The 26341-nt window shown below is 47.7% G+C and overlaps 1 protein-coding gene across 2 annotated transcripts in view; it reads right to left on the reverse strand.

The window, feature by feature from the left end:
• Positions 1–11808, reverse strand: part of NGF (nerve growth factor) — a 65880-nt gene extending 54072 nt beyond the window's left edge. Inside the window, exon 1 of one of the 2 annotated variants that reach the window (XM_066372259.1) lies at positions 11619–11808. The gene's annotated coding sequence lies outside the window, so the exon portion shown is untranslated. The remainder of the gene's footprint in view (positions 1–11618) is intronic. The other variant, XM_066372258.1, reaches the window with a different exon arrangement.
• Positions 11809–26341: the final 14533 nt, after the last annotated feature.

Consider the following 26341-nt stretch of genomic DNA (forward strand, 5'->3'; position numbering starts at 1 on the left):
GGTGCTTCCAAAAGAACCTTTGAAACATACTTGCGGCTTTATTAAGCCCTCCACTTTCTGACATGTCCTGTTCTTTTTTAGAAAAATTCAAAATGACAATGCTTAAAAGGTACCTCCTCTCAAATATTTTCTTCCATGTCTAAGATACAGAGATGTTGGCAAGTGGCCATGAAATCTGGAATCAGGTTTTGGTGTCTGACCTCCTCGAAAAGGAAAATGAAAACATTTCTAAGTGTTCACACTTTCCCCATCAAAGGACAGAAACAACAGTCTTGAACCCAGACGAAAGGAAAGGTAATTCATTTCATGCCTACGAAACATTCTTGGTGGTGTGTCATGTCCGGGGACAATTGATTCCATTTGTCATTGTGAGTTTCAGAATGGGTGGAAATAGGCTTTTTTTTCCCCCTTTGGGCACAAAAAAAGTAAGTCAGCACTCGTTACTCCCTTAAAAACAAAACAAATAACCCCCAGCCAAAAACCAAGGTGCAACAGTGATGAATTTAAACAGCCTCTTGGCTGCTTTGCTTGTGGTCCACCCAAGTTCAATATAGTCCGCCTGCTTGGAGGGAAAGGGACTAAGTATGATGTGACTAACGTCTCTCTTCTGCTATAAATGTTATTGAAAAGGTGCAACTGGCCTTGTGACATTAACTTTACAGGGAATAGTGGCATGAGTGGGGAAGAGGACAAAAGGATACTCAAAGAGATGAAAATTATATAGAACCACAGCCATTTCCTCCCCCTCTACCCCACTGCCTGGCAACCTCAAATAGAGATGTCTTCACTGCCTAGAAAGGAGCATTAGAGCTCTGGTCTGGGCTGGAATTCAGCATTTGAGGAGACATCACTAATAATCATCTCTGAGTCTCAGTGCTGAAAACAGGGCCTGGTGGGAGGGTGATATAGAAGCAGAATTGCACGGAGCCCCAGGGGAGCATGGGAAATACAGAAGAAGGAGAAAGGTGAAGCTCCCTCACTAAAAAGGAGGCAGGCAGTTTGTCATTGCTAATCTATCTCCAGGGGCTGCATTAGCCCGTCTCTCAAGAAAACTGTGACATGTCACCTTTGTGGCGCCCTCGTTGTGTGGGTCACCCTTTCACATAATCTCCCCGGGATGAGGAGGGGAGGCCTTGGCAGTGACAGGCCAGGGGCGGGCTGAGGGCTGGAGCTGGGATTAGGGTCTGGTTTCCCTAAAGATGCAGCTCCAGTGCACACACTGGGAACTTTTCAGCTGTTCATAACGAGGGGAGAAACTTTGACTCTCCGCACCGGGGTAGCCAGGAGCCTCAGTCATGAGAAAATGTTAGGCTTTCTGTTCTGGGCAGGGACTTCTTAAGAATTTGACAATGTCAACATTTTAATGGTATCTTAGCCCTGTTGTCCTTATAAAAATATACTGAGGGGAAAGGATATGATTTGTGGGAACAGGAGCTCTATCCAGAGTGACTGCACGCACCCAAGGACCAAAGCAATGATCCCAGTCACAGCGCCGGGAAAGGCAGAGACCCCCCTGTTGTTCCCATGACGAGAGAATGGTGTCTTGAGTCCCGTGGACTGTTGCTGTCAGGGTCGTGTCTAGGCACTGGAATCACACAAGCATGGCTTTGCAAGCATGATGTGGGAGAAAGGGGAAACAGAAGGTGAGGACAAAGACAAGGTGTGATTATTGTTTCTGTGCTGGGTTTGCCGGAGGAATAGCAGACAGACAGCAGGGAGAAAGCATTTAGGGACGTCATAGTTAATGAGGTTAAGTAGTCTTAAAAAAGAAGCTACAGAAAGAGGAGAAGAAGAGGGGAATGAGGAGCTGAGGAAGAAGAGGAGGGAGGACAGACAATGGCAGCAGCTCTCACTGACTGGGGGCCTCTTTAGGGGCAGGTACAGTACCAGGCACTTTGTACAACTTGGCCAGGTAATCTACATGTCAGCCCTGTGAGGAAGTAATCTGTCCGACCTCACAGATGGGGACACTGATGCTTAGAGAACTTATATTACCTAAGATCATACAACTAGGAACCATGGAGCTGGCTTTAACCCCAAGTTTGTCTGGCTTCAAACTATGCCTCTCTCTCTCTCTCTCTCTCTCTCTCTCTCCTTCCTCCCTCCTTCCCTCCCTCCATCTTTCCCTCCCTCCCTCTCTTCCTTCCTTCTTTCCTTCCTTCCTTCCTTTTTCATTCACTGAGAGGAGGGGAGGCAGAGAAAGACTCCCGCATGTGTCCCAACTGAGATCCACCGGACAAGCCCACTAGTGGGTGATGCTCTGCTCATCTGGGGCATTGATCCTTTGTTCAGCAACCCAGCTCTTAGCACCTGAGGCAGAGGCCATGGAAATATCCTAAGGACCCAGGGCCAGCTCACTCCAATCAAGCCATGGATGCAGGAGGGGAGGAGAAGAGAGAGAGAGAGAGAGAGAGAGAGAGAGAGAGAGAGAGAAGAGATGGAGAGGTGGAGAAGAAGATGGGTGCTTCTTTTGTGTGCCCTGACTGGGAATTGAACCTGGGTCATCCACATTCTGAGCTGATGCTCTACCACTGAGCAAACAGGCCAGGGCCAAAGCTATGCCTTTTTCTAAACCAAGCCGTCATCTATACCAGTACCTGGTAAGCTTTTTAAACCATGACTCACCAAGAAGAAAAAAAAATGCATTTTCCATCACGATCCAGTTTGCACATGTATATGTGTAACATATCTACAGCTAAAACAGCAGTTTCACCTGACCAGGCAGCGGAGCAGTGGATAGAGTGTCGGACTGGGATGTGGAGGACCCAGGTTTGAGACCCCGAGGTCGCCAGCTTGAGCACAGGCTCATCTGGTTTAAACAAGCCTCACCAGCTTGAGCCCAAGGTCACTGGCTCAAGCAAGGAGTCACTTGGTCTGCTGTAGTCCCCCAGTCAAGGCACATATGAGAAAGCAATCAATGAACAACTAAGGTGCCGCAATGAAGAATTGATGTTTCTCATCTCTCTCCCTTCCTGTCTTTCTATCCCTATCTGTCCCTCTTTCTGACTCTCTCTGTCCTTGTTACAAAAAAAACCCAACAGTTTCACAATTACTTTTCCTTGCTACATGCAACATACATTAAGTTGTTAAAATTTTACTCTACCCTGTTTCATTTAGAGAGACCAGTAAATTGATTTCACATCTCCATAGTGGGTCTCGATGAGTACTTTGAAAAAGATTTTCCTTTCCTGTAGTCTATGGCAGTTGATTTAAGTGTTTTTAACTCCTGGTTTGATCTTATGGGATGTTGGGCAGCAGCTTTGCTTCTGAGGCAAGCTGCTAATTGTGCACTCTGAACCATCCCTCTGGTAAGGGGCCATCATTAATAAACATTTCAGAAATTACAGAAATCTGACAAAGCTGTTCACTTGGAAAAAGGTCCAGCTAGGAAACCATCCAGAAAACATAATCTCTGATCTCTGGCATTGACTAGTAATATTTTAAGCAGTTGATGCATGCTTCGCAAAAGCAACTCTTTTCTCTGTTTTCAGAACCCAAAGCTCTCATCTGTTCTGATGGGCAATGCACAGTTGTGATCTAACAATAAATGCTCAAGGAAGGGACAACAGGAGGGGCTGTGGGCAATCTAGCAATCTACCACCAAGACTATGGCTGTCTTTCTCAATCTTCAGTGAACATATCCAGGACCTGAAATCAGATTGCTTTTCAGGAGCATGCGTGTGTCTCCACCTTGGTTAGGGATTTGGGGTGACTTTGTTTTGACAGTGAGGGGCAGTGACAGGGTTGGCTGAATCAGATTTAGGTCATGGAAAGTGAAGTCCAGATCAGGTGGCTCAGCGCGAGTCAGCCCTGATGAGCCGCGGGCTCCGTGACTTCACTCTAAGCAATGTGCACGCTAATTGAGAAAACATGTTCCTATGATGGCCTTGTGCAAAAATCCAGATTTACAATTTTTTTTTATTCCTAAGAATTCCTTGAATATTTGCTTTGTGTGTCTATACAGCCTCCCAGAGTACTTTCCCTTCTCACCAAGGGGACTTGTGTTTGTCTGCCGTGGCCCAGGTCGGGTTTTCGAAAGAATGGGATTCTGACAGGTGGGCACAGGGATACAGGCTTTGGGGAAGAGCAGGAAGAGGGAAGGAGAGGAGAAAAATAATCTACATCTTCTATCCTGTTCCTAAAGCAGAAATAGGCGACTGAGCTCAGGCTTACCGGGCACTTGCTATATTCCAGGCTCTGAGCTAAGTAAGGGCCTTCTAGCATTCATTCCGCTCACCCCTATAACTGCCATCCCAGAGGACCTTATGATTCCCTTTTATAGATGAGGAAACTGAGGTTAGAGAGATAAGGAATGTGGTCCTAGAACCAATAAAATCCGTGTGATTTTGTACCGAGCTTCTTCTATTAAATCTACCCGCCAGTAAGATATCTCCTCCTCCAGGAAGTCTTCCCAGAGGGCAACTCATCACTCAGATCTCTCCTTCTCTGAGCTCTTACAGCCACTTCTCTTTATCTTGCTCCGCTCAGATACTGCTCTCAACTGCTCCAAGTCTAGTTGAGAAGGTAACAAAGCCTGCTGACAGATTTTGTTTGCCCTGCACAGATGTTTGGAAAATGAAGAAGTTACACATTCAAACTCAAAGTTTTGACTCTTTTTGAAGAGTTGGAAGATCTGGCCACATTGAACCTATAACCCTGCAAAGCAAAAGAGACATAAGGCCTGTCCTCTTTTGGTGGGGAATACCCTTCGTGATTTACCACAGGCCCTATGGTCTTACTTCATTCGCGTGATCTGATGAGACCTTAATGTTATTTTAATTTTGGCTCCTGAGCAAGCTCCTGGGGAAGGGTCACGATTTATATTTGTCACAATTCCCCCACACATAGTGCTCAGTCCCCTGGCTGACATTTTAATAAAGATGCTAATTGGGAGAAGGAAAATCAATCCAGTGGCCTGATAAGCTGGTGGACCTCCCTCCCCAGGGGCGTGGGGACTGTCCCCCCTTTAACCCCAGGTTATATGTAATTCAGCAACAAGTGCTCAGCCCCTGCCCCTAGCTATGGGAGTGCACACACACCCTGCTACCACAGAAAAATTCACAGCTTCCTTATTCCTTCTCTTATAAATTCAATAAGATACAAAAAAAAAAAAAGAAAAGAAAGAAAAAATCCTAACGATGCTAGTTGTTGAAGGAGAAGTTATATGGGGTAAGGAAACAAAACACTCTGAAAGCTGCCAGTACAAATGGCCATCCTCAAGAAATGCCTTATTTAGAGAGCATTGCATAACATTTCTGAAATAAAAGTCTGAGAAGTTCGCCTCTGGAAGAAAATTACAGAAGCATATCCACGGGTCTCCTTCTACTCGGATATTATGAGGCAAAGAAAATTAAGAAGATGAAGAATTTAGTTAAGGTGCTATCAGAATGAGAATGTTAATCACAGAAGGTCAAAATATAGACATAAAAATGCAGAATAATATTGTGTGACCTGAAGTGAAAAGGCATTAAGAAAGCACCCCTTTCAGATCAGTCCTGCCGAGGGAGAACACGAGGGGAAGGGGTTGGTGTCTGTAGAGCATCCACTGTGTATGAGACCCATGCTGATGTCCCACCAGCATCATTCCACCTGCCATGCGCAGCAGTCTGGCAGAGGAGGTACTACTGTAATCTCTGTTTTCCGGAAGAGGAACTGGGTACGAGAGATGCTTTCCTACATCTGCTCCCCTGGTGCTCCTCTCCTTCCTCTCTGCTTACCTAGTCCAGCATCCTTCCTGCAGGTAAAGCCCAGTATGACTGCTCCTCCCTTCAAAATCACAGTCCAAAGGGACCTGACTCACTTGGCATCTCCCACACCCATGGGGATTCAACATAAGTTTGTGGTAGCCCATTGTCTTCACCTCCAAGCCAGGTCTGCTCAGGTTCCAACATGGAATGGCATTTCACCAGACTGGGCAAGTGAGGCCTACGAGTCACTGTGACCACACCTCAGATCCACATGATGAGGGGCTGAGACAGGACCTCCCTGCACCCCCAACCTGGGCTGAGCACTCACGGCTTGTACCAGGTGGTCCTCTCTGGGCTCACTCGGGAACAGCATGCAGCAAGCAGACAGACGATACATAACCACTGACTCTGGCCACTGATAGAAGAGCCAAAGGAAAATGGAAAATCAGCCCATCTGTACCAAATAGCAAATACTCTGGCTCCTGGGAAGGTGTTCCAGTCATAGTGGGTTGTAACTGCCCTCCACATGGCAGGGCTTCTGTGTGAAGCTTGGGCTGTTCCTTCCCACTGACTTCAGAGCCAGATCCTCTCCACCTGCAGAAGCCACCATGGACGGCACCAAAACATGTCCATCTGCTTAGCCTGGTGGTGAATTTTCAAGGGAATGCTAACTATCTGACTCTGGCTAATAGTACTGCTAATAAAAAGATTTTCTGCAAGTGCAAGGCGTTGGCTAGGCCCTGGCCAGTTGGCTCAGTGGTAGAGCATCGGCCTGGCGTGCAAGGGGTCCCGGATTCGATTCCCGGCCAGGGCACACAGGAGAAGCGCCCATCTGCTTCTCCACCCCTCCCCCTCTCCTTCCTCTCTGTCTCTCTCTTCCCCTCCCGCAGCCAAGGCTCCATTGGAGCAAAGATGGCCCGGGCGCTGGGGATGGCTCCTTGGCCTCTGCCCCAGGCGCTGGAGTGGCTCTGGTCGCAACAGAGCGATGCCCTGGATGGGCAGAGCATCGCCCCCTGGTGGGCAGAGCATCACCCCTGGTGGGCGTGCCGGGTGGATCCCGGTCGGGCGCATGCGGGAGTCTGTCTGACTGTCTCTCCCCGTTTCCAGCTTCGGGGGGGGGGGGCGGGGAAGAAAGAAAGAAAGGCGTTGGCTAAACTCTGGGGCAATTCAAAAGTATTTGCTAGTCCCACCTGACAGATTGCAGTATCAGATGAGTATCGACCTCCCAGGGGATCTCCTTAGGTCTCCCAGTCTTTTTTTTTTTTTTTTTTTGGCTTCATTAGAAATTAACTCCAAACTCTTTATGAGCCCTAGTTTTCTCTCTTCTACTACTTCGGGGTGTGAATAGCAGGTAGGTGTTCCTATAATATCCTCCAAAGAGACTCATTTTAGCCCTTTGCACTGTGAATAACCAAACTATTCTCCAGTGAGAGCTTGGGCCAAGGTAAGGCCAAGGTGAGCTGTTCTCTTTGAGAATAATCCCAGGACTGCATACACCATCCCTCCAGGGCAGCACTGTGGGCCAACTTTTTTCAATCACACATCACATTATTGATTCCCATTTATTCTCACAGCTTGGGCACAGTGGCGTTAATTTGATAGCAATACGTACCCAGGTGGTATTAAGTGCTCTCCGTTCTGGGGAAGCTTCTGCTTCCTTGTTCTTTCAGGGACCTCCTGGTGCCACAGTATGATCCCTTTAGTGGAGGAAGGAAGGTCCTCTCCCAGTGCTGTGGACACCCAGAGCCAGCAGTCTGCCTGTGTTTTAATGGCATATGGCACATATGGAGGCTGCTGTGCTCTAATACCACCTGTCCCTTCCCCCTCACTCTTCCTGGTTTTGTTTTCATGTAGGTCATTCAAAGGCACACTCCATTGACAAAAGGCAAAGGATGATGCCTAGTGGGACTAGTGTTCCTGTCAATGGCTTCCTGGAGCCTGAAATGCTGGTTCTTGGAGGCTCAAGCCCAGGGCTGAAGTCCCAACTCAATGACGAAATTGATGCCCAACATTAGGGCCTGGAAGAAAGAACCTCATGGGTAATTTCCAAGGGAGTTCTCCAGTGGGAACAATATTATCCAATAAATAAGCATTTACTCATATGTGGCATGGCAGGGGGCGGGGAGCGTAGTCTTTGTGGTCACCATGACTTCCAGTATTTAGTAGATAAGACAGGGATACTAAACTTCCTGCATTATGTAAATAGGTCATAGTTACCCAAGAATTGTACCCAATTGCCAACAACTCCATTGAAAAACACTGATAACTCAATGCACTTGTTCTACAGATTGTGAAATTGAAGCCTGAGAAGTTTAGTAAAGTGTTCAAGGTCACAAAGCTACTTTCCCTCCTGTCTCAGAACTCAGGAAACTACCTCCAGAAGTTAACCAAAATGCAGGAGAAAAATATCAAGAGGTCATCTCAATGTTTCAGTCTGAATCCTACTGTGTCATAGTCTGAGGCCAAGAGTCTATAGAGACTCCTCAAAAACATGTGGAGTAGCCCATAGGAGAGTAATGAAAACATCATGAAGCATGAGAAACTCTCCTTTATTGTATGCTTTTATTATTCTAGTCTCGGCCACACTTTGTGGCTGAAGGACTATCCTCCTCAGCTCAAACAGTGACAATCTTTGTGCGTGTCCAACCGAAAGGCTTGTGACCCCCCAAAGCCTCAGTTTCTCCAGCTGCATTTCTGCCTTGGGGGCCACCTAGGTTTCACTACTATTTGAAGTTAGGGCGTTAACTGTTCCTTTACTGTCAGTAAGCAGGGTCTCTGGGAGTAGGTTAGGGAAGGGTTTCCCATCTCCATTTATTTGCCTGATGCCACTATCACATGCTGTTCTATAAAAACTGCTCCCTCTGCCTGACCAGGCGGTGGCGCAGTGGATAGAGCGTCAGACTGGGATGCGGAGGACCCAGGTTCGAGACCCCGAGGTTGCCAGCTTGAACGTGGGCTCATCTGGTTTCTGCAAAGCTCACCAGCTTGGACCCAAGCTCGCTGGCTTGAGCAAGGGGTTACTCAGTCTGCTGAAGGCCCGCAGTCAAGGCACATATTTCGAGAAAGCAATCAATGAACAACTAAGATGTCGTAACAAAAAACGAAAAACTGATGATTGATGCTTCTCATCTCTCTCCGTTCCTGTCTGTCTGTCCCTATCTGTCCCTCTCTCTGACTCTGTCTCTGTAAAAAAATAAATAAATAAATAAATTAATTAATTAATTAAAAAAAAACCTGCTCCCTCACAGAGCTGACTTCTCATACCAGCTAAGCCTGTAGGCTGACGGTTTAGCTGACAGTTTAGCTGATGGTCTGTAAGCTCAATCAAAGAAAGAGAAACCCTCTAGGAGCATGGGTTGTTTGCTCAGAATGTCCAGAAATTTTAAGTGAATCCTCAGCAAGCCTTCCACTGTCTCCTGAAAGCAGAGAGAGTTTGCTTCCAGCAAAGGTCTTAAAGATCCACCTGCTCTGGTCCCTGAAGTCCCTACTTGGGTCTTCCTGGGAGAAGATAAATGGTCAGGCCTCTGGTCCTGGTGTGGTGCTGTGTTTGGGTGACTGCTCCGTGCCTGGTCAGGAAGAGCAGTGGTGTGTCTCCTTTGTGGCTTTTACGCAGCTCCAATGCGGCTGTTTCGCAAGGGGGCACTCCATGAATGTGCAGCAGCAGTGCTGCTCACATTTAAAAGTGAAATGAGTTTTTCTCATCAGCTTAATCTCATTAATGATGAGAAACTTCCCTCTGGCTGCAGCCCTGCCCTGCCCTGCCCTGCCCTCTCTGCTGATGTCGGTATCTGGGGCCCCCTTCCTGGCCAAGGTGTAGATTTCTCCATGCAAGAGAGAAGGGAGAGAAGCGGAGTGTGAGGCTTATCCCCTCCTCCCACTGGTCCCCTGGATGGGAGATATGGGTGGGCAATGGGAGGTGGTGAGAACCTCAGTCTTGAGAATTGCTAAGCGAACAGAAAGTGTCACCAATACTAGGATGACTGCCCTGAGTGAGCCCAATTTTTCAATTCTTTAGTGGAGTTGGGCTGCATTTGGGGTAAGATGACTGCCTGGGGAAGGTGCGGCACCAGCAGCTGGTTTTAAAAAAAAAAGAACTAGACTTAGTTCTTTCAAATATGTGTCCCCATGCTCCAGAGACCTTGGTGGTGCCTCCTGACATGTTTTCTTTCAAAGCTGCCTTTTTTGTCACCTGCATGAAAATATTGGAAACAGCACGGGTGAGGGGTTTGGTAGCATGGGATGTTAGTCACACACCCCCAAGGACCCAAGTGTGAGGAACACTCATTTCCTCCGTTTGTCGATGCCAGCAGGGCCAATCTTAGCCCTCAGCCTACTCTCACTGCCCCCCACCTCCAGTCTCCTCTGAACCTCTGGGAACACTGCCCATCCTGGATTGACACTGGGGTTGCCCCGGCTGACATATGATTTATTCCACAGAAAAGACCCATTAGATCTAAAGTAGACTTTCTAGATTTCCTTCTGTGGCTCTGCAGAGGGAGAAAGTTTCAGACATTCATAGGAAACTATAAACACTGAGCAAGAAATATTCCCCTCCAGCAGACTTAACTGACAGCTTCTACAGAGTTTGAATACCCTGTAGATAAGTTACTGGTGGGCCCTCCAGCGCGACTCTCAATTTGCAGAATGCAGCTGGCTGTGCGGGTGGGGGGGGAGGGGCTGGCACTAGCAGTGGTACGCCCAGAGGATGGAGCCAGGACAATTAATCAAGTGCCTTTTCTCCAAGATGACAGACAGGGCAGAGAAACCCAGGAGAGCACTATTTTGGTTTCCGGCTAGGAATGTGCACTAAGTTTTCCATAATACCCACAGCACCCAAAAGGCTCTGCTGTAATACACTTTAATGCATGAAACACTCATAAATTATCCTTTATACTGTTACGACTTCCAACCTGGAACAACTTGGAAAAACCAGCCTAGCAAGCAAGCTCCTTTTTAATCTCTCAGTTCACAAAAGAAGAGAAAGTTCAGCGGAAAACACCTTCCATGAGAATTTCGGAGATTTTTGTTATTGTTGTTTAAAGAGTAAGGAAAGTTGTAATCAAACAGAGCTATGCTTCTTGTTTGTGTTGGCTTAAAGAAGCCGCTCTCTGACCCTTAAGTTTTCTCTCCCCTCAATCTTTGCTGCCTGGACCCAAGGCGCTGCCCGCCCCACTCCTTCATGCTAGCTTCTCCCACACCTGGCAGAAGACAGCTGGAGGTGAGGCAGGTGACCCAAGAAGCCCAGCCGAGCCTCGGCGACCTCGGTCCAGCGCGGCTCCGTGGTCTCTGGGCGCGCAGGCTTCTTCCATCAAGCTCCGGAGACCCTCACTCGGAACTCCCAGCCCTCCAGTGACGCGCAGAAGAGCCCGAAAATCCCTTGCTCCATTCCCGGCACCAGGTCCAGCGCGCCCTGCCGCTCCAGTTCCCTTACCTGGAGACAGCGCAGCACTTTCCAGACTCGGAGCACAACCCAGCCCACGCTCACTCTCTTTTCGCGGTGCAGACCAGCACTCCTGCGGTCCAGGCGCGCTCCTCGCCCGCGCATCCCTCTCGGCACGCTCCTTCGCTCTCCCTCACTTGCGCGCAGTCCCTTTCTAGCCCTCGAGCTAATAGTCCCTGACACTGCCGCACGACTACTGCAGGCGCCAGGGTGGCCCCCCGGACTTCGGACCATCGGAAGACCCGGGAACTCCGCGACGAGAAAGACCGCTTCTCTCCACCACTTGCCCGCGTGCCGAGGCTCCTGCGCTCCTGCACCCACTTGGGACGCTTCTCTCACCGCTGCACTTCAGCCCAAGGGAGCCTCGGGGGTGCAAGGAGCTCTTGTTAAACCGAAATCCACGCACTTCTCCCGGGGAGCCCAGACCCACCAGCCCCCGCCCCGCCCGCGCTGCGCGCCTCTCGGACTCGGCTCCCGGCCGCGGGACTCACCCTGTGCTGCGCTCCCTCCGGTTCCCGACGCTCTCTGCCGTACGGTACAGGAGCTCCAGAGGCTTTTACACGGCTTCTGGAATTCTTAGCCCCTCCTCCCAGACTCCTCCTCACTCCATCCGCCCCGCACTCCAGCCCTCCCGAGCCCGAGCCCCGCACCTGTCTGGGCTGGGCTGAGGTGCCGGACTGTAGCGGGTCTTGGGGACAAGGGATCAATCGCTCCCAGTTGGACTGGCTCAATTCAGCCATGGAAAGGTTCAAACCCCAGAAGTCAAATAGAAACGCACGGGGGTCGAAGGGGCCGCGAACCGGCGGGGATTTTCTAGGACACCGGGCAGGGGTGCTGGCCCGGGGTGGCCAATGGGCTACCGGGCTGCAGGTGGGCGGAGTTCCCTCAGGCCCTCCCGCTTCCTGCGGTCAGCTCCTAGTGGTTCTCCCGGCGTTTCCCCTCCGTTTCTTAGGCTTGGCTGGGCCTCACAGTCTGGAGAGAAAAGCCAAGGGAGCTTTGCGCCTGGGACGCCTCCCATCCCCCCGGGAGAAGCGAGCACCCAAAGAAGTCCCGTAAGATGCAGGTGCTACCGCTCCTGAGCCAAAACCGCTGGAAGGCTGCTAGGCAGGGCGAGTCCCGCGAGGGGACCAGGGACAGAGGACTTTGGCGTCAGAACCTAGACGCGGGCCTTAAGTTCTGGAAGTTCCCGGGGTCCCTGGCCCCTCTGAAATTGTAGGAAGATTTGTATATTTGTGGGCAGTGTGTACATTTTTTTCTACGTAGAAGGTCTACAGTTTTTATCAGCTTTGCAAGGGGTCTGCGACTCTAAACTGACCCAGAAAGCAAGCCTTCTGAGCTGCCCCAGCCCCAACCCAAATTCCTCTTTATCCCCATGCACGGACTTGAAGTGTGGTGGGATCTCCTGCCTGGCCCGCCAACATTTCTTGGGTTCCATGGATACGGAGCCTAGCAGGGGAGCTCGCTAGACCAAACAGCTGGCCCTTTCTTGCTCCAGTCCCCCCCCCCCCCCCACTAGCAAGTCAGAAATATCCCTTAAGTCAGATTGTTCACCAAATGTGCGTTGTTAATTGTAATATTGTTCTGGGGGATTTATAGGTCTTTCAAAATTACCACTCAGCTTTCTCTGGTGTGGAATTCAGTCAGATATCTTCACATCTCCGGGGCAAACAGTTTGCTGAACCCCTCCCCTTTGCCCAACGCAAGGGGGGGAAAGGGATGTGGAAAAAGAGACAGAGAAGGGACGGGCACTGAGTCCCTTTGGTGAAGCTATGCCAGCACAACTCAGGTGAAGATCACCCTCAGGTGCATGGATTTAGTGAGGTAGAGGGGTTCCTGCTCTAGGTCCTAGGGTGGCCCTTTATTCCTACTAGAGGGCTTGCAAGCAAGGTGAGGCTCTTCTTAGGCACTTCTCACTGCCTTGACACAGATTGGTCTGAGGTCTCCACATCTTTCTAGTTTCACCTTTGCCCCATGCCTAAGTCCACCCCATCTGTGCCTGTTTTGTGAAGGATGAGGCAGGAAGAAAGCCCCGGAACTGGAAGTCAGCTTTAGCTTTGATATGGCCTCATTTTTTGCCAGCAAAGGTTTGTTCAATTCTGAGTGGTACAGACTGGTGGATGCACACACCTTGGAGGTGAGTTCTAGTGACTCAGGTCACCACAAATGGCCCTTTTTGCAGAAGTAGCATCAGAGCCAGGGTGATCTGTTAAGATATTTATTATTGTCAATTAAACAAAGACATTTCCAGACAATAGGACAAATTCATTCATCAATCATGGCATGTGTAAACTTGTTTAAAAGCACCAGTACTAAGCCCACATAATAGCTACCCGGGGAATTTAGGGAAGAAGTTGAAATTTTTAGAATAACAGAGAATTTAGTTGTTGAATGCAGAGTTTTGGTCTATGTCCTGTGGCATCACCCAGAAGGACAAAGGGATTTGGGGCACTTGTGGTTTTGCTTTTGTTGTATATAAAAGGGAAATGGAAACATAATGTAAATGGACTAGAAGCCTAGACCCCCCCCCCCAATTCTTGATTATATTCTGATGGCACATGGTTGGTTTAATAAACACTCCTTTCCATTCATGACTAGCTCTGTTTCTGTCCCTGAATTTTAAAGATCTTGAATAAGAACATGTGAATACAAATATGTAAGCAACAAATAAATACTCCAAAGATGAATTATGAGAACCTACTATGTGCCAGGCACTGTGAGATGGCTGGGGTACCTGTTCTCAGAGAGCTCACGTCCTGGTGGGGGCTGATTATTAAGTGTTTGCATGTTTACTAGAATCTCCCTAGGTCTTAGCACAGGGCCTGGCTAGGTGCTCAGTGAATATTTACCGAATCCAATGAAGGTCAGAGCCATTTGCGGCTGTCAGACAACCCATCCACACTGGACTGGTTTCCAGCTGGTTCCAGATCAGACCGGCTTTGCTACAGAGACCACAGCCACGTGTCTCTTCTCTTGCCTCTTCCACTTTCAAGAAGGGTCCAAGCAGAAATGTCCTTCTCCAGGGTCACTGGGAGAAGGACCTTAAGGCTTGGACCATCTACATTTATAGGAACAAGAAACAGCTGGCAGGGCGGCAGGCAGAAGTGGTGCAGACAAGCAGAGGATAAGAATTTTCTCTGTATGTACTAGATTTTTCTCAAAAGAGCTTTTTTCCAGGGTATCAAAATAACCAGCAGCTGATATATTTGCTGCCTTGGAGGACAGTGTAGTGTGCACTGTAATTGTTGTTTTTTCTGAGGATTCAGAAGCCTGCAGCCATGGAGTGCCTCGTCAACAGCAACACTCAGCAAAGCTCCTGCCTATCTCTTGCTTGGCTCCAGAGGCCAAGACAAAGTGCACATGCTATTTAAATACCAGGAGGCTCAGCCTCGATCTGCTGGCATGTATGGTGTTGCCCGATCTGCTGGCAATGGCAATGCATCTGAAGCAGAAACATTGTCCCAATTGCTGGAAGAAGTGATAGCTTCAGCTTAAAGCCCCCCCCCCTTCCTTCCAATCAGAGTGGAGAAAAATTTCATAAGAAGAAATATTTTATAATGCTTAGTGTGATGATATAGTTACAGAATCACCGAAAGGATCACTCCGGCCACAAAGAGGACACTAGGGCTCAGGAAGGATTGGAGCTCAGCCAAGTACAAATGTCAAGGTCAGACCAGAACTTGGGCCTCTTCACTTCTAGGCAAGTCTGCTTTCTGCCACTGTCTTTGGGAGAGGCCACAGGAAAGACTTTCAAATCCAGGCCTAAGAGGAACACTGGTAAAAGGAGCAAAAGCAGGTCAGATACAGAGAATACTGGGGTGCCCCTTCTCCTCTGGGGGACCGTCTCTGCCCACTCCCGGGGCCTGGTCCTGGCTCTCACTGCTCTCTGATGGCTTGGGTTTCTCATCTCTACAGCTTCCCTCTCTTTTGCCTGTGTGAATTCACTTGTCTTTTCTCTTGTAAAGACACTGCTAGCCTTCCTGCTGCCCAAGCTTGGGATTTCTCAACTTCTTGCACTACTGAATTCCTCCGCAAACCAACCTACACACACTGTTTCTTTGGCTCCCCTTAACTTCCTGCAATCTGACTCTTGTCTTCTTCGCCTTTCTTTCCCTTCCCCTTATTAAACTGATATTTTCTTCTTAATGGTCAGCACTTGCAATAACACCACCACCACCAACATAATAGTCACAGCATGTATGGAGTGCTTCCCTTGTTTGGGGTTCTGGGAAAGCTTTCTAGGGACCCTGAAAGGAGGTAGCATCCATTTATATGTAAGTAAAGGAAACTGAAGCTCTTAGAGGCAAGTCTCCTGTGCAGCATACGTCATTTGTAGCCGGTGAAACGGCCGGGTGGAGACTTAACCGTGCCAGTGTCGCTCTTGCTGTTCAATACCATGCCGTCCTCTTTCAGCCCAGTTCAGTGGACTTTGCCAGTCCTCTGCTTCCTCCCTGAGGACCTCCTGCATGAATCACTTTCCTTTCAAGTTTCTGTGGCAAAGCCTGCTTTCTTCTCCACTCTCAGTCTTCCAGGCAATTTCTTCAGAGCTTATGTATGATTCTACCCCTAGCTTCAACTCTGACCTCTCACATGTGCCCCCTCAGTCACTAACATATTGAGTGTCCATACATGCAGAGGGCTCCAAGGTTATGGTTTTAGGTCTCTATCCCACCTCCCACCCTCAGCTCGCCATCCTAAGCCCTTGGTCTTACATCAGGCTGCAGCCAGTCTCAGCTCAGGTCAGGTCAGGTGTCTCCTGGGGCCCAGGGCAGTTCAGCTCTTCTCCAGCGGGGGCACTGCAGCCCAGGGAAGCTACCAGCTTGGAAACCGGAAGACTTAGCTCACCTACTTGATCTGTCCTCTCTGTTGGTGCAACCTTGGGAAAAAGCTCTTTCCTCTCAGAGCCACAAAAAGTATAATTCATTGTATTAAATAAATAATCTTTAACACCTGCTATATGTTCGCCCTATTCTAGGTTCTGGGGATTCAGCAAGTGTACAAAACAACCCTTAGCCACATACAACTTAAATTTTAATAAGGTGCTTCACCTACTTAATAAATATGTATGTAGTATACATTATACAGGGGTGGGCAAAAGTAGGTTTACAGTTGTTTGTATGGAAAATAATACAATAATTAAGAAATAGTAATACAAGAATAAGCTCTGTGTTTTACATACTCACAACTATAAACTTACTTTTGCTTCACCCTGTCTGCTAGGCTCATAGAAAGAAAATTGTGATTTGGGTGAGCTTGGTTTGGAGACGAGGCTGAGATACCAAGAACACGCACCTCTGTGGTTCTCCAGCTCCTCTTGCACTAGGGCAAGCACCCAGGGCTCCTCATAAGCCCACACAGCCCTGCTGCCCATCCAGGGTCTTCCTCCACATTCTTTCTCTGTAGCCCCCACCAGCCCAGACATCAGGGCGTTGCTGTTGGGGTTGCCCCAGAGATGCTCCTGGGCAGGGGCCCCAGTGATCACATTCCACCTGTAGAGATTCGCAGCTGCTCTTCCCCATCATGTGGTGCCATGCTGACAATTAGGATTTTGTGGTGCCAGGGCAGGCGGAGCCTCGTGCCCTCCTTTGTGAGGCTTCTCTAGTAGAATCTGGGCCAGGCAGGCTTGGCCACATCCTGGGTGGCTCTCTGTCACCTCAGTGGTCCAACTCCATGCATTTATTACAGTCCAATTCTGGGGCAGGATCTGTGTTAGGTACAAGGAAACAGATCAAGAAGTGTTTCCTCATTGATACGTAAAGACACATGCAGCCCCTTGTTTATTGCAGCATTGTTCATAGTGGCCAGGACATGAAAACAACCAAAAAGCCCGTCAATAGATGACTGGATAAAGAAGATGTGGCACATATACACTATGGAATACTACTCAGCCATAAGAAATGATGACATCGGATCATTTACAGCAAAATGGTGGGATCTTGATAACATGATACGAAGCAAAATAAGTAAATCAGAAAAAACCAGGAACTGCATTGTTCCATACGTAGGTGGGACATAAAAGTGAAACTAAGAGACATTGAAAAGAGTGTGGTGGTTACGGGGGGGAGGGGGAAAAGGGAGAGGGAAAGGGGGAGGGGGAGGGGCACAAAGAAAACTAGATAGAAGGTGACAGAGGACAATCTGACTTTGGGTGATGGGTATGCAACATAATTGAATGACAAGATAATCTGGACTTGTTATCTTTGAATATATGTATCCTGATTTATTGATGTCGCCCCATTAAAAAAATAAAATTAAAAAAAAAAAAAAAAGAAGTGTTTCCTGCCCTGGGGAAGCAAACACAAACTGAGGAGGCATAGCCCAGAGCAGATAAGCAAGCTCAGAGGATGAGCATTTGACCAACGTGGCGCTTCAGGGACCATGCACTGTTGTTCTATTGTACCAGCCAAAGCGCCATGTTCTTTAAAGTGACTTAGAAAGCCCCTTCATTTGCCGCCACATGCCCCTTCTTCTTCCTCTTTTGCTACTTCTTTTTCTTTGCTTCAACTCCAACCTTGGTCATTTATTTATTTATTTTGGTTCAATTAGCAAATTGAGCTGCCACCTCTGGGCCCTATGCACCATTTCTAGTGCCTTAAAAACTGTCACCCTCCTTCCCACCTCCCTCTCCACCTGGTCTATTCCTCTCTCTCTGAGACTCATCTCTTAGAACTTAGATGACACTTCTGATGATATCCTTTCCCTGGTCCCCCAAGTCACAACAGGGTGCCTGTTCTAGGTAGTCCCGTAGCAGTCTAGCCCATGGCAGATACTTAATAACTATTTGTAGATGAGCTATTGCCTGAGCTAAGCTGTGAAACATGGGTGAGAGTCAGGAAAGAATGTTGGGACGGGCATCATTTCAGGCAGAGGGAACAGCTTGAACTAAGGTGTGCAAGGGTGAAACAATACATCGCGTGCGAGAAGCTGCAGGCAGTTCAGAATTAATGGGGCAGGAAGTGGCAGGAGATACAGCTGGAAAGTCATGGGCGAGGTCAAGGAGGGCCTGGATTGCAGACTGTATGGCCAGGTGCAGGGAGACCACCTGGGGTCCATAGTCATTCTGCGTTCTCAGTACCTCTCTTATGAGGAATGAGGGAGCTGGGGCATTTATCCACCAACCCCCATTCCAGACTGGCTGAAGGTTATTTGAGGGGAGGGACTGACCCTCCCCCCCACCATGAGTAGTCCTCTTCCTGTATCTGTTGAACACACTTCAGTAGCCCCAGGGTGCTGGTAGAAAAAGGCAGTCAGCACGCACAGTAATGTGAGATCTAAGGGCATATGGGCAGCGGTACCAATACCTTGTTACCCATTCTTAGCCCAGCACCACCCAGCCTTCCCCTGTCTCCTCCCAGCTTGCTTTACTTGGATGAAACAAAGTTCGGATCCCAGTGAGCACCTGTGCTGATGTGTGAGTGGGATGCTGGGAGCTGAGCACAGAGATGAGACGCAGTCAGAGTAAATTCGGGAGAAATGTGTGAGGACGTGGGGAACGGTTGGACAAATGGTCGGATGGGAGACGAGGGAGAGGATGGGGGCTCCTGGATGTCCCCTTGATTCTTGATTTTCCTGACCAGGTCAATGCTGGGGCCAATGATGGACATGGGGTATTTGAAGGTAGAGCCTGAACCATGGACTGGGCAGTAGAGGTCTTCAGGTTAGGACTTGAGAGGCCCGTGGAACACTCAACCATGCAACACAAAGGTTTGGAGGTCAGGACCGATGTAGGGCTAGTGATATCTGCATGTCCTGTACAGGCTGAGGGCAACTAGGGGCCTTATCTCAATGTCTCTCCTTGGAGGGAAGGCCCATTCCTCCACCATGTTGGCACTGACATGGCCGTGGAGCATCTCCCAAAGACAGAGCCCAGAACACAGACCACTCCTTCCAAGATTCTTTGGTTCTCTCCTTGCTACCTGTTTCTGTCATATCCCCCACATGCAGGTGCAAGTCCAAGAGTGAGGGAAAACAAAGGCCTTGGCCAGTCACCACCTGGCCTAGCCTGTCTCTGTCCCCATTCTCCACTCTGGAAAGAGGGGAGTGCTTTTCCCTCCTCCATGCCCTAGTCACCGCTCCTCTTGGGTCACTCCTGAGCTCTCTCTGTGTCAGGCTTCCAGTGAACCTCTAGTCAAGTCCTCTGAGCCTGGCACTTGCTACCCTAATGGTAGCTTAAGGAATTCAAGAAAACTTTTTTTCTCCCAAGGATGGCTGATTTTCAAAACCATTGTCTACTATGGACTCAAAAATCCCATTCTAGAAGTGGAAAGCTGAATATTGACTATTTCTCTTGGCATTCCAGCTGTAACAATCCCAAAGTTCTTCCATGAAAACCACATTCCCCTGGCAGTAGGGGAGGAAGAAATGGGAAATGCAACAAACAGGGAATATATTGTCTATCCAGATCCTATTTCATCCATATAATAGGAGATAGTCTGCCATCCCCACTATGTTACAAAACCCTGGGAACTCCCAATTCCCAGCATTTATTGACACCAGGACTCTAGTGGCTCCCCAATAAATGTATGTTACATGAATGAATGAATGAATAAATGAATGAATGAATGAATGAAAGCTCAGGGAACCAGCTTGAGGTCACACAGCTAGCAAATAACTAGCCTAGTCTGTTGACCTGCAAAGCTGTGGCCTCATTACTGCACCTTATTGACTAATAGTTGAAAAAATTCTTAAAGAACCCAGTCTCAAGTTTTCTAAAATTGTTTGATGTCAGTGTAGCAGAAGCTAAGATGACCGTATGCCACCCAGGTGTATGGTTAGTTTAATGCCATTGTGACCCTGGCTGTCCTCCTTCTGCCCCACTCAATCCCAGACTGCATCCCTGTTAAGTAAGCAGCAGTTAAAACCAGCAAGGAGTTGTGGGGACACCTTTCAGGTACTGGAGGCATGCCTCCTCTGTGTGCAATGGTGCAGGTGTGGCTGATGGAGAAGCATAGCACCGCTGCAGAGACCACTTTTCTGACTAGAGTTTTGGTTGGAGCATGACTTTACCTTCTGCCAAAGTGAGTCTGGCAAAAATTGCCTCCCTCTGGGGGACCTATGATCACCCTTGGGTTTCAATCCTCCTCTTAGGAAATGGCCAGAGATGAAAAGGACTGAGGTCCATTGGTTCTTGGGGGTGTTGCATTTCAGCGGACTGACTCACAACAGGGAAGTGCTCACCTATAAACTGAGTGAAGATAATATTGGGGGAAGCAGAGGGTCTGTAGAGAGACCCTGAAAGCATTTTTTATTTGTTACCAAGCAAATTGTATAGCCTTCCAATTGATTACACTCTCTCTTGTCTCAGGGCCTTTGCACGTGCTCCTTCCTTTTCCTGCAATATTTTCCCTGCTCTGTGTTACCTTTAGTAAGCTGACCTCAGCTCATCTCTGAGAGCTCAGTGCAGATGTGATGTTTGGAGGCAGCCTGACTGCACAAGTCTGGGTCAGGGTCATCTTCTCTGTCCCCATCGTCCCCTCTGATGGGGCCTCCACCACATTCACACTTGATTATAAAGGCCTGTCTGCTTGTTTAGCCTCCTTTCTCCCCCAAAAGGCTAATCTCTGGGGTAGCAGGGACCACGTCATCCCCAGCACCTAACATTGTGCTTGCACACAGTAGGTGTCTCATTCTTAACAGTTACTTAACTGTGCATTTACACACGTGCTCTTTAATTTTTCATTTGCCTTCCTGTGGCTGTTAGTGAAACATGCATAATCACAGTATTTTTCTTAGCTTAAATCTTCCCCCAAGAGAAGCAAAAAAAAAAAAAAAAAAAAAAAAAAAAAAAACCCCAAAACAAAACAAAAAAAAAAATCCTAAACTTTAGAATCGGAAAGATCTGAGCTCTTAATTCCAGTTTATTTGCTTTTTGAACCCAACACCTGTCAATTAAATGATGCCTATTTGTAAGGCTTGGGAGACACGGCTGCAAATAGGCAGCCTTCTTGTCTATGGGTCTTCTGGGCGCAGGTGTGTCCAACTGTCTTTCCTCCTGCGCTCTGCCAGCCCACAGAGCCTTTATTCCAGGATGAAGAGCTATTTATTGGCATGCTCATTTTAAAAGTTCTCACATGCAGAGATGAGTCTGCTCTTCAGCAGGGGTTTATTTCTTCTTATTAGCATCCCATTCTACACTCTCTGACAGATTAATCACAGCTATTGTTGTGCGGTTTATTCCACAAAGTATATGATTTGACTTCCAAAATGTTATCTTTATTAAGGAGAAAATGCATTAGGGGGAACATTTTTCTGACAGAGTGGCTTCTCTGGCCTCTGAGCAGGTATATGCCCTGTTGCCTCCCATGGCAATGTCTCCAGCAAGGAAGGAGGGGAGTCCTGGGCTCATGCAACAGAACTGCAGGACTGGGAATACCTTGGTAAAAGCCAAGTTATATATTTTTCCAAGAAATTTTCTTCTTTGCCTTTTTTTAATAAAAGCATAAAAAATGTGGCTGTAGAGGGTTAGAGTTTAGGCTGTGGGTTTCAAAGTTCTTTTATCTTAGGCTTCTTTATTCTCTCTCAGCCATTTACTACCTGTGTGACCTTGGGCAAGTTATTTTACTTAACCTCTCTGAGCGTCAGATTTCTGACAGGACGCAAATCTCTGTTAGGGATGCACGTGGAAACATGGAGAAATTAAACCAAGATGGTGCAGGGAAGGGGTGCCCCTGGGCACATAGTGAGTGCTCCATGCAGGGGTCATTATGTGATTCCACCAATGCAGCTCCTCCTGCTCAGACCAAGCTGGGGGCGACAGAGAGGGGGTGGCCGGCTTGGCCAGCCTGACAGTATGCACAGGGCCCACTCTGGTTTGGGAAGCGTCACCACTCTGGAACCACAGAACCCAGACACACATTTCAGCTTCCCCATTACCCTCTAGTTCTGGGCCCAGAGCCAGATACCAAGGTGGTTGGAGCAGCAAGTCCATTTGTTTTTTAAACAAAGAAACACATTTTGTGGTGAGGGAAAAATGCCTGCACAAGAGGCCCTGGAAGAGAAGCTCTTGTGTTTTGTCCTTCTCCACTAAGATGAAATAAAAAGGTCCTTTGCCAGCAAGGTCCTAGGATGGGCAAAGAGCTGGCTCAACCCTGCTTCAGATGTGGCTTTTGGTGCAGCTAGTCCTGGTTCAACCACGTGGTGTCAATGCCGGTCTCATACTGTCAGACCTGATTAGTATGATTGAGGTGATGAGGAGGTCTCCTCAGTCCCCCTTGGACATGAGTCTGTGTTGTCACAAACATCCCTGTGATAGAGCCTGGGAGCCATCAGGCCCTGGACCAAACAGCTGCAGGATGAAAACAAAACAAAACAAAACAAAAATTCCCAGAGGGTAAGACTACCATCCCCACATGGAATTCTACAGTAGGGCCCATCAGAATAAACTTCACAGTTCATTCGTTGGGTTGGAATTTTGTCATTTCAAACATTGAGGCCAATGAGATCAGCTCTGTGGCTTTTTCACCTTTGCGTCAGCAGATCTGAACACCTGCAGCGCCTGGTGGAATATGTCTTCAGCCATAGCTGTTACATTGAATTGAGTAAAATTATGCTCAGAAATGGGCCTTTGTTTGGGATATTCATTATAGAGACATCTTTATTATAATGAGAGTTAAACAATGTTCTTTCCTAATAGCTGGAATCTGTTAGGGTGGAGTAAATGAAGGTGTAAATGGAGGTGACAACTGAAAACAGTCCATCTGGTCTTGTCTTTAATGGAATTTAGAAAGCAGTTAGTTAATATATGAAACAGGCTGTGTGTCCAGAAACAGTGCACAAGGTCACATTGTTCTAGGTGTGTCTTTCGCAGTCTCCCCGCACGTGCGCAAAGAAAGACAAATTTGGTTTGCATTGAAAGAAAGGACGGTACACCCAGGACATTCAGGACAGTACTTCCCAGTCTCTTCACAGGGGCATGAGGCTCAGATTATGCCTTTTTATGGGGACATTTCTTTTCCAATGAAAGCAAGATCATCTGTCTTCGTTAACATTTTTATAGGCTTTGATGTACTTTTCAGCACTTTTATATAATGCAAATGTTCATTTAAACTTCAGAAGGAAAGGCTAACACCATTTCAGTTTATTTTACACATTTTTCCAAAATGGGGGCCTGGTAAACATTAAAACTGTCCCTCAGCCGCCAGTGGCTCTGGGAGTTGCTCTCTGGTCTCTGAGGCTGTGAGTCTCGTTTGTCACGTTTTCCCCTTCAGCTTATTCTTTACCTTCTTCTTAGGAGGGTCAGGTCTAAACCTTCCTGTCACCTCCTACCAGTCTGCTACATGTGGGAAATTTCTGGCCACTACTACCTAAAAAGGCAATGTGGCTTCCCTGGACCCCAGAGGAAGTCTAAGACAAAAGTCACTAAAAATGGGTATTGTCTAAGATTTGCAGAAGTCAGAAAGGGGTTTCAGTGTAAAATGTTTCAAATGGCTGTTTTAAAAGGTACAACTAATAATAAAAATCTAATAAAAATTATAATCGGGCACTTTGTAAATTTGAAGCAGGACATAAAAATGCATAATACAAATGATTCTAGTTGGTGTGCGAGAGTACAGTGTGCTAGGCTATGAAGAGGCATGCTGGCACAGTCTGTTCTCAGCTGTGCTCGACCCCTGGGGAGCTGCTCAAAGAATGCAAGGGAATGACACAGAGCTGGCCAGGCAGGAAAACACCAAAGAAGACAGGGGGAGGAAGGGACTTGAATGTGCTCCATGCTTGGTAGATGTGACACACACACACACACACACACACACACACACACACACAATTGAACAGTCTTTTTGAGAGAGAGACAGGAAAGGAGAGAGATGAGAAGCATCAGCTCTTAGTTGTAATACCTTAGCTGTTCATTGATTGATTTCTCATATGTGCCTTGACCAAAGAAGAGCTCCAGCCGAGCCAGTGACCCCTTGTTCAAGTCAGTGACCTTTGACTCAAGCCAGTGACCTCTTGTTCAAGCCAATGACCTTTGACTCAAGCCAGTGACCTTGGGCTCAAGCCAGTGACCTTTGGACTCAAGCTAGTGACCTTTGAACTCAAGCCAGTGACCTTGGGCTCAAGCTGGCAACCCTGTGCTCAAGCTGGTGACCTTGGGGCTTTGAACTAGGGACCTCAGCATTGAGGGTCGATGTTCTATCCACTGTGCCACCACTGATCAGGCTTATTCACTTTTTAACTTTTTTTCAATTTTTCTTCTCAGGTTTTGTCTTCGGTTCAGGACAATCAAAGCCAAGGTTAATGTGATGGAAGGATTTGCGACCTTGAAGGAAGATGCACTGGAGTCCTGTCAGGACGGGTCCATGCCAAATAGTGAAGGAGACGATGCTTCCTTTATGTGGCTCCCCTCTCTTCCCTGCACCCCTCCCAGGTCTGAGCACAGCCAGGAGTCCCCCGCCCAGGCTGGATGAGAGGCAGGGGAGAAAGTAATGCACTCGGAGGCAGGAGTCCTCTCTGGAGATCAGTCCAAGTCTAATTTTCTACATGACCTTGGGCAAGGTCTCTTACCCTCTGGACCCCGGTTTCTTCCAATGAAACCAGAAGCCAGGATAAGATGATTTCAAGGGTGTCTTTAAATGGCAAATTACTAGAAAAGAATCAGTCCCCATTGAACAACCTCTTCTGTGGGTATTTCCATTTTGAAATAAGCTGCCTGAAAAGGGCATTGCTTCTCCAAGAGAAATGACTCTTCTTGGTGAAATTTCAGGCATTCTGCCTGCCACATAAAACATTTAGTTCTGTTTTTGAAGTGTGAGTATATGGCATGGGTGTGTGGGGCTTGGAAGGTGGCAGCTTTCTCATAACTTCTAGCTGCCTACATCCAAAACCTCGGGATCATTGACTCCTTTGTTTTCCATCCAATATTCAGTTCATTAGCAAATCCCAGTGGTACAATGTAATGTATCTAGAATCTGATCACTTTTATTATTCCCACTATTGCCCACAATCCATAGACCATCGTCTTAATCTCTATACCAGATTAAAGCTATGCTTTCATTTCTCTCTCTCTCTTTTTTTTTTTTTTTTTTTTTTTTTTTTGACAGAGACAGAGTCAGAGAGAGGGACAAGGAGGGACAGACAGGAAGGAAGAGAGATGAGAACCATCAATTCTTCATTGTAGCACCTTAGTTGTTCATTGATTGCTTTTTCATATGTGCTTTGATTAGGGGGCCATGGCAGAGGGATTAACCACTTGCTCAAGCCAGGGACCTTGAGCTTCAAGCCAGTGACCATGGGGTCATGACTATGATCCCACACTCAAGCCAGCGACCCCTTGCTCAAGCTGGTGAGCCCATGCTCAAGCTGGATGAGCCTACACTCAAGCCGTCGACCTTGGGGTTTCGAACCTGAGTCATCTGTGTCCCAGTCTGATTCTTTATCCACTGCACCACCACCTGGTCAGGCTTAACAATACTTTCTTAATTGTTTTCTCTGCTTCCAAAATCTGTCTGTTCTGAGCACCAGCCACTGCCAGAACAGTCCTGCCAGAATTCCTCTTTCTAAAAACCTCTCTTGGAATCTGTATCAATGAGTTTGGGCTAGATTGCTGAGTAACAAACAACACCAAAATTTCAGCAACTTCACCCAGCAGAGCTTATTTCTTGTTTAAAGCTTCTTTTTGAAAGTGATCACATTGCCTCTATTCTCATTTCGTTGACTGAGTGAGTCACATGGCCACACTTTTCTTCAAAGGGACAAGAAAGGGCAGTCCAAGAGTAGCCAGAGGGGAAATATTTGGCAGAAAACATAATGGTTACCACAGCTCCCCATGTCATTCAGAAAATATCCCAGGTCCTCATCATGCCCTCCAGGGCCCTGTCTGGAGTGACTTCCCTTCTGTATTACCCCCCCTTTGGTTTCATCTCATTCTACTTTGCCTCTTACTCCACTCCAGGTGCTTCTGACTACAGGCAGGCTCTCTGTGACATTATGACTTATAATAACCTAAAGATGAGGTCTGGTTGACTGATTTCCAACCCCCTGACCTCTCAAGAAGAAGAGGAACTAGAATTTGAGTCAGTCCCCAGTGGCTGATGATTTAACCACTCATGCCCATGTAATGAAGCCATCATATAAACCTGCAAGGACTGACTGCTCCTGAGTTACCTGCTTTTATAGTAATCCAGTGGGTAAAATGTTTTGAGTTCTGTGAGACACTCTAGCATATTAACCAAACCCAGAGAAGGGGGACCATTGGGAGGTCCAATCTATAGTGGGTTAGTCA

The sequence above is a fragment of the Saccopteryx leptura genome, chromosome 3, assembly GCF_036850995.1.
Source record: "Saccopteryx leptura isolate mSacLep1 chromosome 3, mSacLep1_pri_phased_curated, whole genome shotgun sequence".
NCBI classification, from domain to species: Eukaryota; Metazoa; Chordata; class Mammalia; order Chiroptera; family Emballonuridae; genus Saccopteryx; species Saccopteryx leptura.